We start from the raw sequence: 9,743 nt of genomic DNA, 5'->3' as shown, positions 1-9,743 counted from the left end.
TATGCACTTTAATATTATCACAGATGCAGATCAGACTAAAGCAATCAGCTTACTGTCATTTGATAACACAGCATGGGATTTACCAGAACAAGTGATGTCAAACAGCACATCCAATTTGCCATTGTGAACTATTGATCAGTACACCATCATGAATACGACTACAACTTCCCTCAGGTTTTATTCTGTGAAATTACTTTATCCAAATACATTTTTTTTCTTTGTTTGAAATCAAATTTAGAGGGCATGTTACAGAGAGTATTTCCCCCCTCTGCTGTCAATGTGGAACGACTCAGCTCTTCTTTATAAGTACAATGCTGCCACCTTGTGGACTCAAAGCAACACAATATAGTTAGTTTACCTTCAAATGACTGCTTCAGACTTGATGCTACTCTGACTTACAATCAATGTGATTGAAGAGTGTAGTCTCTGACATTGCCGATGTGCACCCAGAATGCCTGGTATTGCACCATGTAAAGCTGTTGTGGGTAGGAGTGTGACCCAATTTTTCAGTTTTAGACTAATTGGTTACCCCCTTAGCGGTAAATGGTTACCCAGCATGTTGACAATTGATACAAATGGGGAATTCCCACATTGCGTTACTTTATTTTGACAGTAATACAGGGATTTTGATGAAATAAAGTAGACCTATTGTCTCAACAAATGGATTACACTGCCACTGCTCTTGGCTTTCATCTTCACATCGATCTCATTACTGTATCATATTCTTGCATTGAACTATACTGCTCCCTTTCAGGTCTTTCAAGTGCTGTTAATAACACTGTTAAATCCCCTTTTTAAAGAGTGCCTTTGTAGCACAGGTCAGGTTTTACAATAAAGACACAGAACTAGGAGCCAATAACCACCCTAGATGCGTGTCATCTACCAGCTGCAGGTGCCAGGGAATGACTAATTCCCTTAATGTTCTTTAAACGCCATATCGTTCCATATAGTTGAGTTTAATGGACCTTAGTGATCTACCTGTAAGCTGATGTAAACTATATCATGGATTTATCTACAATTAAATGAATGAATCTGCCATTTCAATTGAACTGTTAAGAAATACCATTGACAGAAAAGGTATGTTAAAAGAAAACAGGCATCTACAGTCCTGTATTTTAATGAAGAACTGGTTGGATTGGAAGGTTGGATTTTTCCTCATTTTTTAAATTAAGGCATTAAGATCCATTTCCAAAAGATGATTTTTTATTCCTCTTTTTAGTTAACTTTAGCATGGGGCTGAAGACTTTATGGCACTGTAGCTTGTCTGCCTCTCACTCAACGACTTCACAAAAGCGCACAGGAGTGGCCTTCACATCTCAAATAGCAACAGACATATGAGTCAGCCCTTTTCATGATTGAATATAATGCTTTTCATTACATGTATCTGTTAGCATCAGAGATGGACGGCCTTGATAGATTTACCTTGAGGAAGACATTTTAGGGAGCATGAGTCAGATAGATTGATTGATAGATAGATAGATAGATAGATAGATAGATAGATAGATAGATAGATAGATAGATAGATAGATAGATAGATAGATACTTTATTGATCCCCAGGGGAAATTCAAGGTCTCAGCAGCATACAGACAACACAAACACATTCTTTAACAGCAGAAAGAGTAATTAAAGTATATAATATAAAAACACAACTAAGCAATAAGGACAGTAGAAGATAAAGAATATGCTAAATATACTAAATATACAATTCTAAAAACAGTATCCACATAGTGGTGATTAATCAATCAGAGGTGCTTGCAATGACTGATGCAGGGACTGAGCCTGTGATTCTCTGTGCATAGTAAGGTATGGTAAGGTGCTCTAAGGTGCTCTGTGTGAATGAGTGTCATGGTGGTAGTGCAATGGTGATAGTGGTCATGGTGATAGTGCAAATGAGTAAGTCCAACAGTGCAACAATGCAGAAATAAAGTAAAGTCTATATATCTATATATTTAACTATTAAAAGAAAATGTATAAGTGTGGCCACAGTTCGGCTGTGGCATGGAGGGGGGGTTATGCATATGTGCTAATGTGCTAATATAGCACGCAAACAGTGAGGCAGAAAGACAGTGGTAAAAGTGGCTAGTGGACAGACAGTATCCAAACATGGAGGGGGTGAAGAGGCAGACAGACTATGTAGAGAAGTCTATCTCTCCTCTTCCCTTAAGTGAGGCATTGAACAGTTCAATGGCCCTGGGGACAAATTACTTCCTCAGTCTGTCTATTGTGCAAGGCAGTGAGCGAAGTCTCCAGCTGATCAGGCTCTTCTGCTTAACAATAGTGCTGTGGAGTGGGTGACACTCATTGTCCAAGATGTTGATCAGTTTGTTCAGGGTCCTTTTGTCAAATAGTGAAGCTCCAGTTCAGCTCCCACTACAGAGCCAGCTTTCCTTACCAGCCTGTCAATTCGCCCCGCATCCTTCTTCCTTGTGCTTCCTCCCCAACATACTACTGCATAGAAGAGGACGCTGGCAACAACAGACTGGTAGAACATCCTGAGGAGCTTACTGCACACATTGAAGGACCGCAGCCTCCTCAGGAAGTACAGCCTGCTCTGCCCTTTCTTGTAGAGTGCATCAGTGTTGGCTGACCAGTCCAGTTTATTGTCCAGGTGGAGACCCAGATACTTGTAGGTGCTAACCACCTCCACATTGACCCCATCAATGTGGACTGGTAGCAGAGTGGGCTTAGACCTGCGGAAATCCACCACCATCTCCTTGGTCTTTGAAGTGTTAAGTTGAAGATGATTGAGTTTGCACCATTGCACAAAGTCCTCCACCAGGCTCCTGTACTCCTCCTCCTGCCCGTTCCTGATACACCCCACAATTGCAGTATCATCAGAAAACTTCTGCATGTGGCATGACTCGGTGTTGTAGCAGAAGTCAGATGTGTACAGGGTGAACAGGACTGGAGAGAGCACAGTTCCCTGTGGCGCTCCGGTGCTGCAGATCACAGTGTCAGAGAGACAGTTCTTCAGTCTGACAAACTCTGGTCGCTCGGTCAGGTAATCTGTAATCCAGGTTACCAGGTGAGCGTCCACACCCATCTGCAAGAGCTTGTCTCCCAATCTGAGGGGCTGGATGGTGTTAAAAGCACTTGAGAAATCAACATTGAACATGATTCTCACAGCACTTTTCCCCTTGTCTAGGTGAGAATGTGTCCTGTGTAGAAGATAAGTGATGGCATCGTCCACGCCTTGTCTTCATCACATGTGATGTTAGAGCGACAGGTCTGTAGTCATTAAGCTCACTAGGGTGTGGCTTCTTAGGGACAGAGGTAAGACATGATGTCTTCCACAGTGTTGGAACTTGTCCAAGGCGTAGGCTCAAATTGAAGATGTGCTTCAGTGGCTCCCCCAGTTCAGCAGCACAGGCCTTGAGTAGCCTTGGACACAGTCTGTCAGGCCCCCCCGAGATCATGGAGACCCTAGATTTCCACCGAGTCTCTGCCTTCCAGCTGCAATGCCACTTTCTGAAGCACAGCAGAAGCAGCAAAATGGTGTAGAACGAAAAGTTGCTTCTGGGACGCCTCTGGGACGCCTCTGAAAGGCCCTGACTAGAGTTGCAGTGATCAGCTCGTGGTGTAGAACGGAAAGTTGCTTCTGGGACGCCTCTTAAAGGCCCTGACTAGAGTTGCAGTGATCAGCTCGGGCAACATGTTACATGTAGCATGCAGACAAAGTGCAGACAGACCTGAGGATAAAAATAGGAGTCCAGTGCTTTGGCATTGACCTGTTATGAGTCGGTACTGACCTGTTGCGTCCGGGCCTGGCCAGGGCCAGAGAGGTTCTACTCAGTCTGCAAAAAAACACGGACAGCGTACACTCAGTCAAAAATGAAACCATCGTAAGGAACCAGGAAAAGGTGGAGAATAAACCAAATATGGTCCAGTCTGTATGGGCCGCACAGACTCCGGCTTTGCTTCTGCCAACAGGCCTAATGGCCAAATGTTGGCTTCATTTGTTCTCACTGTGACTGCATAACGCCATGCGTTGTTCACACTCTTTTGTTTCTGACTCCCATTGCCTCAGAAGGAGCTGCGTGTGCTGATCATGGGCTCTTTGTACACGGCCACTGCATGGGGCAGATATGGCAACTAAGAGATCTCTACTCCACTTCGCTCTCTTCCCTTCTCCTTACTGCCTTGTTTCATTTATATCTTCTTCTTTCAATCCCCTCCAGTTTAAGTGATATTTCAATTCAATTTCAATTTATTGTGCTTATAGAGCGCCAAAACATTACACATGTATCATGGCGCTTTACAGAATGTAGGCAATCAGAGAAAAAAGGAAAGAAAGGAAGAAAAGAAAAGAAGGCTCATGGGTAACAGGGGCGAGGAAAAACTCCCTAGAATTGGAGATACAAATAGGAAGAAACCTCGAGCAGATCCACGACTCAAGGGCCTGACCCATCTGCCTAGGGTCAGTACAGGACAGTAAGGTCTGTATACATGACAAATGCATATGATAGTCAGGTGTAGAGAATAAGACATGGTGTTAAAAGCACTCGAGCTGGAAGGTACAAGAGGTGGGATGATTACGTATCCGGTATGATAATTCATTAATCCTGATTTAGTGACAGAAAGTTCAAATAGTCCAGCGTTGGAATTGTCCAGAGGAAGGGAGTTGTCAAGGGGCATGTGGTGGGTCGGCAGACGGGCCAGGAATCCGGGCAGAGTTGTCATAGGCAGGTGATGGGTCGCTAGGCTGTATGGGCCAGGAATCCAGATAGGGGGACAGTAATAGGGCAGTCGAGGATGGGACTTCAGGTGAGATGGGTGAAAGGAGGGCCAACACACGGATGGTTGATGACTGGTGATGATATACCTCACAAGTGAGGTACAGTAAGGGGGAAGAAAGAGAGATGTAGAGTGGGTTAGTACTGAAAATCAAAATGGTTAATGTCAATAAGTAATCAGTGGGACTATATATTGTTACAGTATACCATAGTGAGAATAAGCAAGAGAGGGAGAGTTGAGAGAGAGAGAGAGAGAGAAGGGGGGAGAGAGGGGTGGGGGTTGTACGGCGTGACGCATGAAAAGTCCATGACAGCACTATGCTATAGCAGCATAACTAAGGCATGGTGAGGGGTAGTCGACACCAGCGCAGGTATGGTCAGTGACCACCATCGCATGCGCGATTGGGGTGCCAGTCACACGACGACTCAGCAGGGTGGTCCATTCCAAAAATACCTGAGGTGGGTGAAGTTCCACACCGCACCATACTTAACTATGGGAGGCAGTAAAGAGGTATGTTTTAAGTCTAGACTTAAAAATAGGGAGGGTGTCTGCTAGTCGAATTGAGGAAGGGAGATTATTCCAGAGGTGCGCGATAGCTGAAAGCTCTGCCTCCTACTGTAGTTTTTGAGATTCTTGGAATTACAAGAAGGCCAGTATTCTGTGATCGTAGCGGTCTGGGTGGGTTATATGGGAATAGGAGATCTTTAATATATTCTGGTGTCTGGCCATTAATGGCTTTGTATGTTAGAAGTAATATTTTGAAGTCAATGCAACTTTTAACAGGCAGCCAGTGTAGAGATGCCAGGATAGGGAAATATGTTCATATTTTTTAGTTCTAGTGAGTGTGCGAGCAGCTGCATTTTGTATAAGCTGTAAGCTCTTTAGACAGGTGTATAGAGCATTGCAATAATCAATCCTTGAGGTGACAAAAGCATGGATTAATTTCTCAGTGTCTGGTAAGAATAAAGACTTCCTTATCTTTGAAATGTTCCTTAAATGATAAAATGAAGTTTTGGTAATCTGTTTTATGTGATTACTTAGTGATAGGTCTTGGTCAATTGTAACTCCTAGATTTTTAACACTTGTGGATGAGGATAGTCGAAGATCAGTAAATGTAGCCTGTGATGAGGATAGGATATCCCTCATCTTTTTAGGGCCTAAAACCATGACTTCTGTTTTATCGGAGTCTGTTTTTCTGTTTTATGTCTCTTATACATGTGTCAAGTTTGGCTAACGGAGTTAATTCGTCAGGTTTTATGGAAAGGTATAGTTGTGTATCGTCTGCATAAGAATGAAATTTAATGCCATGTTTCCTAATTTCTGAGCCTAGAGGAAGCATATAGAGAGAAATGAATAGGGGCCCTAGTACTGAGCCTTGAGGCACCCCATATTTTACCATAGTCTGGGTAGATGGTTTATTGTGAACTTGTACAAATTGTCTGCGGTTAGAAAGGTATGATCTAACGAATGTTCAAGCCTGTGGAGTAGTATGTTGTGGTGGTGTCAAAGGCAGCACTGAGGTCCAGGAGGACCAATATTGGTATATGTCCATTATCGGCAGCGATGAGGAGGTCATTAAAAACTTTAACTAAGGCTGATTCAGTACTGTGGTGAGCTCTGAAACCAGACTGATATAATTCTTTGATTTTATTCATATGCAAGAAGGTACCAATTTGTTTCGACACTATTTTTTCTAGTATTTTTGACAAAAAAGGGAGATTAGATATAGGCCTATAGTTGGCCAGGTTGTTAGGGTCAAGGGTAGGTTTTAGGAGGGATGGCTTAATAACAGATAACTTAAACGACTGTGGTACATGGCCTGATAGCGGTGAGTTATTTATAATCTGGAGCAAAGCATTGTCCAATAAAGGGAGAGCAGTCTTCAGGAGATGGGTAGGAATAGGATCTAGTAGACTAGTTGTAGATTTGATGAAGAGATTGTGGAAGTGAGGTCTAATATGTCGATAGGTGTAAATGAATTCAACGTTGTTCCTCTCATCTTCATCTATGAGTCAATTATGTTTTCGCTACCGTTCAGCAATGGAGTATGAATATTTGGTGAGACTGATTGGTTATTAATCTTATCTTTAATTGTTTCAATTTTGTCATTGAAAAATTTCATGAAGTCATTACTGTTTAGGCAAATAGGGATAGATTCGGTTACTTCGGTGTGGCTCTTTGTCAGGCGGGAGATTGTGGTAAAGAGAAATTTTGTATTGTTTTTGTTTTCTTCGATCAGCGAGGAATAGTAGGTTGACTTGGCCTCGTTGAGTGCTTTTTTGTAGGTGATCAGGCTCTCTTTCCATGCTTGGCGGAAAACTTCCAATTTAGTGGTACGCCATTTTTTGAATGATGATATTTGATCCCAACACCAACAAAACACCAGAGAACAAACACCACCGCTTTTTTTTTTGGTGACTGGCTGGAACAGTTTTGTTATTTTTGGGGGACAGGATTGCTCCACATTGTTTGTTTCCAGTTCTAAGTGGATTATGAGGAGATATCCGCTGAATATGACAAAAGAGTTACGGATGAGAAATTGCTTAGAATTGCTGTTAGAAACTGATTCCTCTGTCCCCAAAAGACAACTGCACTTAGGTTGGACGGATTTACATGAGGACGTCTCATGACGTCTTGATGTCTTCGGCCTGGTCTGTGCAGGACGTGATGGCAAACAGATGATCTCCTCTCCATCACTCTCATTGGGTCATCGGTGAAATGAGGCTTGCGGTGTTGACCAACCGGAACAAATGAATGGAGGGTCATCAAATGTTTAGCACAATGATCTAAATGAATTAACTTAATCAATGAATTAACTTAATCAAGTGCAGTTCCAAGGTCCTTTTATGCATCTTAAAAGCAATATAATTATATAATTGAATATATATATATATATATATATATATATATATAAAAACATCTTCACATCAGTAGTCATGAAAACACAAAAACATGCACATACATGCAAACACACATCACACAGTATAAGTATATATACTCTTTTGATCCCGTGAGGGAAATTTGGTAAAACACACACACACACACACACACACACACACACACACCTCTAGATTGATGTAACCTGCATGAAATAATGACAAGGACATGTGGTGTCCTTGTTGTGCGGCAGTACTAGCCTACTTCAAGGCCTCTTACTTGATTACAGTATACATGTAGATACATTTGTTTTAGATGGATCACAGTCACACTGCTCATCAGTACTGATCTGTGTTCTCAGAACAAAGCGCGTATTGTAGAATAACAAAAGAGACATTTCTGAGTACCGGTAAATATGGTGTATCAAATCCTGAAGAAAGATTGCAACGTTTCTTGGTATGTTCCGCCCCAACGTTGTCTTCAAGGCAGCGCTGCCTGTAAGGCACTAGGGTTAGGCATGGGTTAAGGTTAGGGTTAGGGGGCTTAAAACACCATCGAGCGATTGCAACATTTAGCAATTGTAACATTCTGCAATTGGAACATTCAGCGTTGTTTTCTTCATCTGATATGTATTAACTGTGCTGTCTGTGCTAGGTTGCTGCATTTGAGGCACAACAAATCTGTTAATGATTTGATTAGACTGGAGATGCTGTCAGGTGTTTCATAACCAAAATGAGGTTCCAGACATTTGAGAGAACCTGCAGAGCAATGGAATTTGATTCTGCATTCTTTTAAAATCCAATTTGGGATTAAACATGTTTGCCTATTTACATGTTATATGCATTCTCTATTAGTGCTGAAGTTGTGTGAACTTCAAACCCCAACCACAAGGTGGCAGTATCAGACACATTTACATCTAGCATCACTACACACTGTAGATCCAACAAATCAGTACTCAAACCGTATCTGGGATTAACAAGACAATAGACCTTGGTAAGGTATGACAAATGCCCTGATGTGTTTTGTACAAATACACAATATCATTTATAGCCATCAACTTTATTCTTCAGTCAACAACACATGATTTCAACAATCTTCTTTCATATTTTCATATTTTAATTTACAAAATAATTTATTACAGCTCATTAAATAGATACCAATTCATTCCAAGCACAGTAATTAATTTGACAACAATAATATGTTTCATAAATAATTTGTACAGTCATTATCGTTTACATTTACAACCAAAGCCTTATCTAGATGGAATTAAGAACCCCTCAAGGAAAAGGCTACATTCTAAGTTGTGCATTGTGGTCACCAGTAAAACAAGATACCTAAACCTTATCTGCATTGTTGCATATATGAGCCAGAGAAATGTCCCAGATACCCCCTGTTATCAATCCTTTTTCAGTCAAATCTCATCGTCAAGCGTTCCTCAGCGTATGTGTGTCGGTATTCAGAATCAGAATGAGAATCAGAAACAGCTTTATTGGCCATCCCCTCTCTCTTCTCACTCTTCTCTTCTCTACTGCAGTAGTGTTTAAGGGAGCATGCTAATCTACAGCACCATGTGCACTGCCTATGGCTGGTAGTCACAGAGGTCACCTCAATTCTGTATTTACACACATGGCTGTAAATCTGCCCAGTGCCACGGTCAGGGTTGACATGGTGGCTACTGTTCATTTCATGTCATATTTCTTATCAGCATGAGTGGACAGTGATGGCCATTGCCAATATGCCTGGGCAAAAGTCATTCTTATTCAGGGTGTATATCGCAGCGTAGTAAAGCAATGAATGCCCAAAGCTGCTAAAAGTCCATTTTCCATTAGGGATTGACTTCAACTGGTAGGGATAATGTGTGTGATGCAGATACTTTAGCACTCTGTTCTCTAACCCATACCATGCTCCTAAGCACCAAAGCATACACAAACTCTCTTACACACATATACAGACACACACACACACAGACACAGAGAGACACACACACACAGACACAGAGAGACACACACAGACACAGAGAGACACACACACACAGAGAGAGACACACACACATACACACACACACACACACACACACAGAGAGACACACACACACACACACACACACACACACACACAGACACAGACACAG

This window comes from Alosa sapidissima, chromosome 14, assembly GCF_018492685.1.
Source record: "Alosa sapidissima isolate fAloSap1 chromosome 14, fAloSap1.pri, whole genome shotgun sequence".
NCBI lineage: Eukaryota > Metazoa > Chordata > Actinopteri > Clupeiformes > Clupeidae > Alosa > Alosa sapidissima.
The sequence above is the reverse complement of the archived record's forward strand: the minus strand, read 5'-3'. Positions refer to the sequence as shown.